The following is a 9,061-nucleotide window of genomic DNA, read 5'->3' on the forward strand; positions in this document are numbered from 1 at the left end:
TAAATTATTTGTGCTTACATATCCATTAATTAATAGTGGCAAAGGACAAACGCCATGATTATTATATACATATTTATAAAGAAGTCTTTTCATCTTTTCAATATGAGACCATTCATTTGTCAATTTTCTCTCACAACTCTACAAATAGCCTTCAAAACACATTACTTCTCTTAATAAAATTTAACCAAATTTTTGATACTAGGGTAACAATCCTCTCATCCGATGTTTGACATATAATTAGACGATCCGTTATTTGATTCTCGAGGTCCCACCGAATTCTTAAATATTCTTTTATGATAAGCAATAAATGGGGATAGTACGTCAGTTTATCCAATCTCCGATCTATTTTATCTTTAAAACTCTAATTTCATTCAATCAATATGCACTCCAAATAGCCTAATTCGCTTTGCCCCCACATTTTTATCATTAGGGTTCAATTCGATGCTTAAAATCTCCTCCTTGTTCATCTTCTTCTCACAATCCTGGTTTTGCCTTAATTCACTCTGCAATAATTTCTCATTCTTAACACTCACTTTCTCCGCCGCTAAGCAACTATTTTCGCTCTGATCATGATCATCCTCCAATGTTTTATAGATTACGTCTATGAAGTTCAATGTTCCGCCATTTTCGTCTCTTCCGCAGCTCTCGTATGTGTAAAACGTGATAATGTCGTTCGCCTTCAGTTTCTTCTCCTTCACGAAGCGATTCCAGCCTCTGGTAAATACGAAACTCTGGCTGCTCCTCCAATAACAGTATCGGAACTTCCACGTCTTCATCGACGTATCGTAGAACACGATTTCGATGTCGTCGCCGTTTTCCTCTGCGCCTTCGCTGATGTATGGAAAATGTTTCACTGCGTATTTTTTAGGGATTACGAGTCGATTCAACTTGCCGACATCGCTCGGTGTTAATTCCTTCTGGAACAGATGACTACAAGAGAAAAGACTATCGCCATCGCCATTGTCAAAATTTTGAGGATTCTGTAAATTCGAGTCGTGAATTTGAGATCGCGTTCGTAAATAAGCGGAAAATTTCGAGTAATATGATCCGTCTTTGATCATACTGAGAACAGCATCTGTGGAGAATTTGATTTGAAAATTAGGTTCCTCGATTGTTCGGCGAGTCCAGGGGAAATTCCGGTGAGAATCTCTGGTGCGAAGCTTGATAGCGGCGCTATCATAAGCCATAGCAGCGTCTTTCTCTGTTTTGAAGGTACCAAGCCAGATCCTCTGGTGATTCGCGTAGATCTGCGCTCCCCAACGGCCATTCTGTTGCGGCACAACGCCTTTGAATTTCCCGACGGCAACAACATCATTAAGATGGTTATCCAGTCTCGGCCGCTTGGCATCAGGTATGGCATCATATGTGAAATTAGAATCTGAAACTTCATCTGTTAGGATAGGAGTCTTGATATGGGAAAGGAAGGTAGAGGAAGCTTCGTCTTCCATGGTAGATGTGAAGGGGAAATGGATAGGAGGGGAAGTGGGATTAAAGTAGAGGAAGAAGAAGAATAAGAAGACATGATTGAAGTTTAAGTTACAGTTGCAGGGGAGAGGAAAAACCAAGTTGGCAATGGTGAGAGAAATTTTCTTTTCATTTTTCTGTTGAAAGAAGGTTCAAATTGGTGGGTGTTTTGGGACTTTGGGAGGTGGACAGTTTTCAGAAACTAAACTGTTTTTGGTTACTTTCATAACTAAAAACCATTTGACACAACACTAGTTTTATAAAAGCAAATCAACTTGAGATAGATTAACACACATTAATTATTAAAATCCTTAGTTTTCTACCCAAATTTTCTCTTTATTTAGTATGTAATAATCTATTACTCAAAACTAAATTGAGTTAGTTGTGTGCTGCTTGATTGGCTATAACTACAAGAAAATGATCCAACTGTGTGTACTTTTCTTGTTTGCAAAATGCAAAACTGAACTCTCCCATTCATTATTTATGGTTAAATTATAATCTTGGGGTAGGCTTCTTCAACAAATATGGGATAAGGGAATTGATATTCAATTTTAGAGTAGATAATCATACTTGACATTTTTATCATGCTTGTATGGGTGGGATTTTTTTTTTTTTTTTTTTTAAGGAGATTCGAACTAAATCTCATGATTATTACATTTTCTATGCCAATTGAACTTGGTTCATTTTAGTTTGTGTACTTTTAAGCCTCGTTTGGTAACCATTAGGTTTTTTTGTTTTTTTTTTTAAATTTAAGTCTATTTCATCCACATTTCTTACCATGATTTGCATATTTTTTTTAGCTACGATGGTTGAATTCTTAGTTCTCAAAAATTTGTTTGGTTTTTCAAACTATGAAAAGTAGATAAAAAGAAGAAATTTAGGTGTGGAAGTACTGTCCACATGTTTAATTTTAAAAAACAAAAACAAAAAATAAACTGATTACCAAAAGAAGTCTAAAATATTCATTTTTGTCTTGTATCTTTGATTTTTATTCATTTTGGTATATGTACTTTTAAAATTATTTATTTTTGTCCTTATATTTTTAAAAGTGACCATTTTAGTCCCTGTTTGCACATTTGTAACATAAATTTTATACACAAAATCGTTTTATACAAATTTATCACATTTAAAGTTATATACAAAATGAAGAGAACAAAATAGGGACCAAAATGAACAAATATTGAAAATACAGGGATTAAAATGACCTTTTGAAAGTAAAGGGATTAAAATGAATTGAAGTGAAAGTATGTGGACTAAAATAGTATTTATACTTAAATTGAATTAGGTTTATTTACAATTTCAAGGATTGAACTTTTAGATTTGTATCTATTTGGTGTATAAATTTTTAAATGTGCATAGTTATTGAAAACTTTTAATTTTATATATAATAGGTCATCAATTTCCAAATTTGCACCTAATAAGTATTTAAATTTCTAGTTTCGTGTATAAATCTATGACCTTTTGGTATTTTTAAAATTCATAGATCTACTAAAATTTATAATTTCATTCGTCATAAAATTCAAAATTTTATTTAATAGATCAATTAAATTTCTAATATTTGGATTATGTCGAAAATTTAAATACAAAATTGAAAGTCTAAGGATTAAATAGGTATAAACTTAAAAGTTTTAGGACCAAATTTATGATTAAATATAATCTTTGAAGTTTGAACTAAATAGAGGTAGAGATTTGGATTATGTCAGGGATTATTGTAAGACAAAGCAAAATTAATTTTATTTATTACTAATATTGTTTTTCTGGTTATTTGTTGTTTGTTCAGATATTAGATACTTAAAGCAAACGAGATAATAAGTTAAAACTAATTATTTATTTTAAACTGGAACCTGCATTTCCTCTTAATTTAGTATATTATTACTCAAACTAATAGATTTTGTTTTCCTTTTTTCTTTTTTCCGGTTGAAATAACTAATTGTTTATTTATTTATTTATTTTTGAGTTCAAAGTTTGTTGTGTGCTGATAAACTGGCTCTAAGAACTCGTAGTGCATTTTCATATATACAAGCTGTACTCTCCCCTGGAAATCTGTAGGGTAAAATTAAACTTCTCGGACCAAATACAATTTATAGTAATGGTTTTAAACAAAATTATTAAAAATATTTTTAAGTAGAACAAAATGTCACTATAATAAGGATAGATACTAAAAGAGTGTTTGGCTCACTAAACTGAGTTCAATTGATATAATATACCAATTCAATGTTTGGACCACCAACTTTAAATTTTTGTGGAGTTGAGTTGGTATATTTTACCAACTCACCTCAACTCACTCAAACTCTTCTTCCCATATTTTCAATGGCTCCATCCATCGGGCTATTGTCGGCAATTATCATTGTCACATTTCAAGAACCTACTTCGAGCTCTGATAATCGCTTCCAATAACAACTCCAGCGACCAACTCCGACGATTAATTCTACTCTTCGGCAACCACCTCCGACTATAAACTCCGACAAAAATCACCTTTGATGATCACCTTTGAACGAGCAACTTCGAAAACCAACTCCGAGCTTTGACAACCACTTTCAACGGTAAAATTCCGACAACTTGAACCAGATAACAATCCCCAAGCTTCTGTTCTTCAACAATCGGAGTATTTAGCTATTGGAAAATCGCCTTCAGTTAACGCAGCCACCCATGTAACATGCTACACCAAGTAAGAAGTGTAGAACAATTAGCTCATAAGGACCATCATTGTATAACCATTCATCAACGGAAGCAACTTCCCAAATTGGGTAAAAGTGCAAACCGATAGCTGTAGGCTCTCCTGGTTGAAAGGTCTGAAAGAGACCGTTGTTCTAGGAGGGATGATACCTATTGGTACCGGATTCAAAGGATTAGCGCACCGTTCGAGGCAATATACAACCTCAAATCAGACCTTTCAACCAGTGTTAATAATATATTTTTATTTAATTGATTTCACAAATCAAATAAGTGTTAATAATATTTTAAAAAGTTTGTATATAGTTGAATAGTATGTAACAAATAATAAAATAAAATCATAAAATAAAGATTTTTTCTTAGAACATTTTTTGGCAAGAAATAGTGAAAAATGAAGATTTGTTCTCTAATGATCCTCAAAATTTGGAGGAATTAAAAGTAAAATTGTTGAAGAAATATGGTGACATTCTATTGGTTGCAAAGATAATGGAGGAGAAAAAATTAAGAATCAAAAGTTTTGGTTTCTTTTTAGTTTCCTTTTTTATTTAACTATATTTCTACAAGAAATGTAGTGAGTTAATTTTTATTCATTACCTAAAAAAGAAAGAAAAAACTTTAAAAATTAAAAGAACAAAAATTGCAATCCATATTTTATTCAACACAAAGATGGATAAAATTATTGAATAAAAAAGTTTCAAAAAAAAAATAGTCACCATAAAAGCAAATTAATTAAAGTTCAAAAAACTGCATTAGATATCTCATATATATAAACTCAACTTTGCACTTCAAACAGAAAAAACATCATATCTCAATGCAAACAGTCGCTAATAGACATCTAGTATTGTCAGTGATAGAAATTGATAGATGACATTGATAAATGTTTATCGATGTCTATAAGTTAGCTTATTTTATTATATTTAAAAACAACTCTACAATTTATTATTATCATTTAACTAGAAAAGGAATATTATAACGGAGTTAACTTTCACCAATTAAAGTAAATTAGATATTTTAATTACCCAACTACATCACACGTGGAGTATGGATATGCTTAGATAATTTTACTTAAAAAAAGTACTCTTTTGTGTAAGAAGAGAAAAAGGGAAGAAAGCAGAGGATGGAAATGAAGGGGCTCGACACAAAATCAAGAGCCTCGATATAAATATTTATTTATTTATGGAGTGCCATTTGTCATACATTGATAGGAGAGACATTAACAGATAGGAGAGAGAGGGGAAAAACGAAAAAGAAGAATCTATAACGGAAAAATGAAAAGAAGAAAAAGTAGAGGAAATGTTATTTAAAAATTAACAACCATTTTATCATCCCCGCAAGCAAATGAGGAGCTGCCGCGACTGTGAGCTTAGTTTTGAGGCTAGGGAACTGGGGACTAGGTAATGCCTTGGTCATAATATCGGCAAGTTGGTCGTCAGAGGGAACGAATCTAACTAAAATCTGTTTGGTAGCCACTTTCTCTCTAAGGAAATGGAGATCAATTTTGAGATGCTTTGTACAATTATGGAGCACAGGATTAGCAGCTATGTAGGTGGCGCTCAAATTGTCACACAGCAGTAAGGGAGTTAAAAGGGGACCAATACCGATTTCAGACAGGACTGATTGAATCCATAGTAATTCGGCAGTGGCATTGGAGAGTCCTCAATATTTCAATTCAGCACTAGACCTTGATACAACTTTTTGCTTGGAGGAGCACCATGAGATTAAGCTGGAACCTAAGAACATGCAGAAACCACTTGTACTTCGTCGATCGTCCGGGCAGCTGGCCAAATTAGCATTAGTGTAGCAAGTTAAGGCTAAAACAGTGGATTTTGACAGTAGGAGACCATGATCGGCAGTACCTTTGAGATATCAAAGTAGCCGTTTTGCTGCTTGGAGATGTGAAGAGGTTGGGGTGTGCATAAATTGATATAGCTTATTGACGCTGAAGCTGATATCAGACTGGGTAAGTGTGCAATATTGAAGGGTGCCTACTAAACTTCGGTACTCAGAAGGATTTTCCAGGGGAAGGCCGTCAGTGAGGGATAAGGTAGTGTTGAAGGCCATAGGGGAGTGAATGGGCTTACAGTCATAGAGGTTGGCACGATTCAATATGTTGTGAATGTATTTAATTTGAGATAGATGTAACAGAGTGGATGAGCGAGTTACCTAAATACCAAGAAAGAAGGATAAGTCACCAAGGTCTTTGAGCACAAACTAAGTATGTAAACTGTTAATGACGTGTTGTGTGAGAAAAGAGTTGTTGTCGGTGACAATAATATCATCAACATAAATGAGAAAAATAATTAAAGAGTTGTCACTTCGAAAAATGAACATAGACGTATCAGACTTGGAGTTGTAGAAGGCCTACTGCATCAAACAGGTGCTTAGCTTCGAGAACCACGCACGGGGGCTTTATTTAAGGCCATATAGTGCCTTGTGAAGGAGTAGCATATAATTTGGGTATTGTTGGTTTATGATGTCCGACGGTTGCTTGATGTACACCTCTTCAGATAGATCACCATTAAGGAATGCATTATGGACATCAAGTTGTCGAATGGCCCAATTGTTTGATAGTGCAATGGATAAGACAATCTGGATTGTAGTAGGCCTGACAACTGGGCTGAACGTTTCAAAATTGTCAATACCATAGTCTTAGCTGAAACCTTGAGCGACTAGTCGGGCCTTAAAACGATCAATTTCACCTGACTGGTTGTGTTTCATTGAAACACCCATTTGCTGCCAATAACTTTACGATCTGGGGGTAGAGGCATTAATGACCATGTGTTGTTTCAAATGAGTGCTTCATACTCATCAAGCATAGCATGATGCCATTTGTGATGTAGGAGAGCTTCCTTGTAGGAACTTAGTTCTGCCGCGTCCAGATCAGTGACAACAGATAACCAGGCCTTGGGTTTGAAGATTCCCATAGGTGGGGATGGTAAGGAAGAGTGATTAGAAGAGGAAATGGGAGAGCTAGATGAATTTGGGGCAGAGGCAGGGGAGTTAAGATCAAGGGTGAGGTGTTGGTTGATTGGTAAAGAATGAGGGGAGGAGGAAGGGAGGATGGAAGGATTGGGAAGGGTGGGTTCGGAGGATGTGAGAGGTGATTCTTGATGGTGAACACTGATGTGATAAGGAGTGGAAGTAGGGGGCCGAGGGAGGTGGTAGAGGGAAGGGTGATGGTGATGGGGAAGGAGATGACAAAAGCATGGGACGAGTGTGAAGGATTGGATGTTGAGGTAGTAGCTGCAAAGGGAAAGGCAACTTCATTGAATATGACATGTCTAGAGACATAGATTCGACCGGATGTGGGATGAAGGTAGAGGTATCCTTTGTAAAGGGAAGTGTAGCCCAAGAAGATGCATTCATGGGATCTGAATTGAAGCTGATTGTCATTAAAAGGGCGAAGAAAGGGAAAACAGGCACATCCAAAGACTTTGAGGAGATGATAGTCCGAGAGTTTACCATAAAGAACTTCATAGGGGGGCCTATTTTCGAGAATGGAGGTAGGTGTTCTGTTTATAAGATAGGTAGTCGTGTGAAAAGTGAAGGGCCAAAATGTATGTGGAACAGAGTAATGAGCAAGCATGGATAGTCCAACTTCACCAACATGTCTATTCTTTCTTTCGACAGTGCCGTTTTGTTGAGGGGTGTAAGGGCAAGATAGACGATGAAAAATGTCATGTTTGTTTAGGAAAGGTGATAGGGCTTGGAATTCACCTCCTCCGTCGGTTTGAATGGCTTTGATAGGGGTAGAGAATTGAATGGAAATCATGGCATGAAACTTAGTGAAACAGAGGAGAACTTCATATTTTGTTTTTAGTGTGTAAATTCATGTAAATCGGGAGAAAGCATCAATAAAGAGAAGAAAATATTTGTCTCCATTTACTGAATTTATAGGGGAAGAACCCCATACATCAACATACACAATTTCAAAAGGGGAGAGTGGGCGGGAGATAGATGTGGGAAAAGGTAACCGATGGCTTTTGGCCATTTGATAGTATATGCAAAAGAGAAGAACAACATTATTTTTATACTTCAAGCTACATCTAGATAAGACAGATTTAACAACTGGAATTGAAGGATGCCCCAAGCGACGATGCCACAGGGAGACGTCTATGAGAGTTGAGACAAAAGCAGTGGGATGTATGGAAGGAGTGGATGAACTTGAGTCAACTATAGAGAGAGAGAGAGTTTGTTGCCACTGTGGATGCCTGCTCTGAGAGTTAAGAGAAAGATGAGCGACATTGACTTGAATAAGTTGAAGTTGGTCTGAGGCGGTTTGCTTTTCCAAGCAGGAATCGTATGCAAGAAGAAGGTTGCGAACATCAGCAATAGAGTGACGATCAGTTCTATTTTGAATAGAAGTTACAAAAGGATTGTATTCGTTACCCAGCCCTTCGAGGATGTAGTCGAGATGGTCTCAATATGACAGAGGTTCACCGATGGCAGCTAATTTGTCAGCAACGTCCTTGATTTGAGCTAGGTATTGAGATACTGTGAGTCCATCTTTCTTGATTCGTTGCAGCTGAGATCAGAGTCCCATGATGCGAGCAGTGGAGGATGACTCGTAGACTGGGCAAAGAGCTTCCCAGATTTCCAAGGCGGATTCATAGCCAACGATTTCGCCCATTTTATCTTCATTGAGTGAGGAATAGAACTAACTCATGATGGTTCGATTACACTTTTTTTAGTAGGAGAAATGAGGATTCAGTTGTGTTCTCTGAGGATCCAGGTACTTGGGAGGTTAAGGGTAGGTGCCGTCAATGAAGCTCTCTAGGCCGTAGCCCATAATCAGGTTGAGTAACTGATTCTTCCAAAGTAGATAGTTGGAGTCGGAAAGTTTGACAGTGAGAGATTGAGACATGTGAGGAAAATTATCAACTGGTGATTGAGTGGATGGGAGGGTGGAGAAAAGATTTTGTGG

The 9,061-nt window shown here is 36.2% G+C and overlaps 1 pseudogene across 1 annotated transcript; it reads right to left on the minus strand.

Annotated features, from left to right (window-relative positions):
• Positions 1 to 321: 321 nt before the first annotated feature.
• LOC120070840 (AP2/ERF and B3 domain-containing transcription factor At1g50680 pseudogene) lies at positions 322 to 7,529 on the minus strand (annotated as a pseudogene). Its single transcript, XR_016527489.1, has one exon. The product of XR_016527489.1 is annotated as an AP2/ERF and B3 domain-containing transcription factor At1g50680 pseudogene (transcript).
• Between the last annotated feature and the right edge of the window lie 1,532 nt (positions 7,530 to 9,061).

Source organism: Benincasa hispida, chromosome 2 (genome assembly GCF_027475165.1).
Source record: "Benincasa hispida cultivar pf3 chromosome 2, pf3_genome.v1.1, whole genome shotgun sequence".
In the NCBI taxonomy this organism is placed as follows: domain Eukaryota; kingdom Viridiplantae; phylum Streptophyta; class Magnoliopsida; order Cucurbitales; family Cucurbitaceae; genus Benincasa; species Benincasa hispida.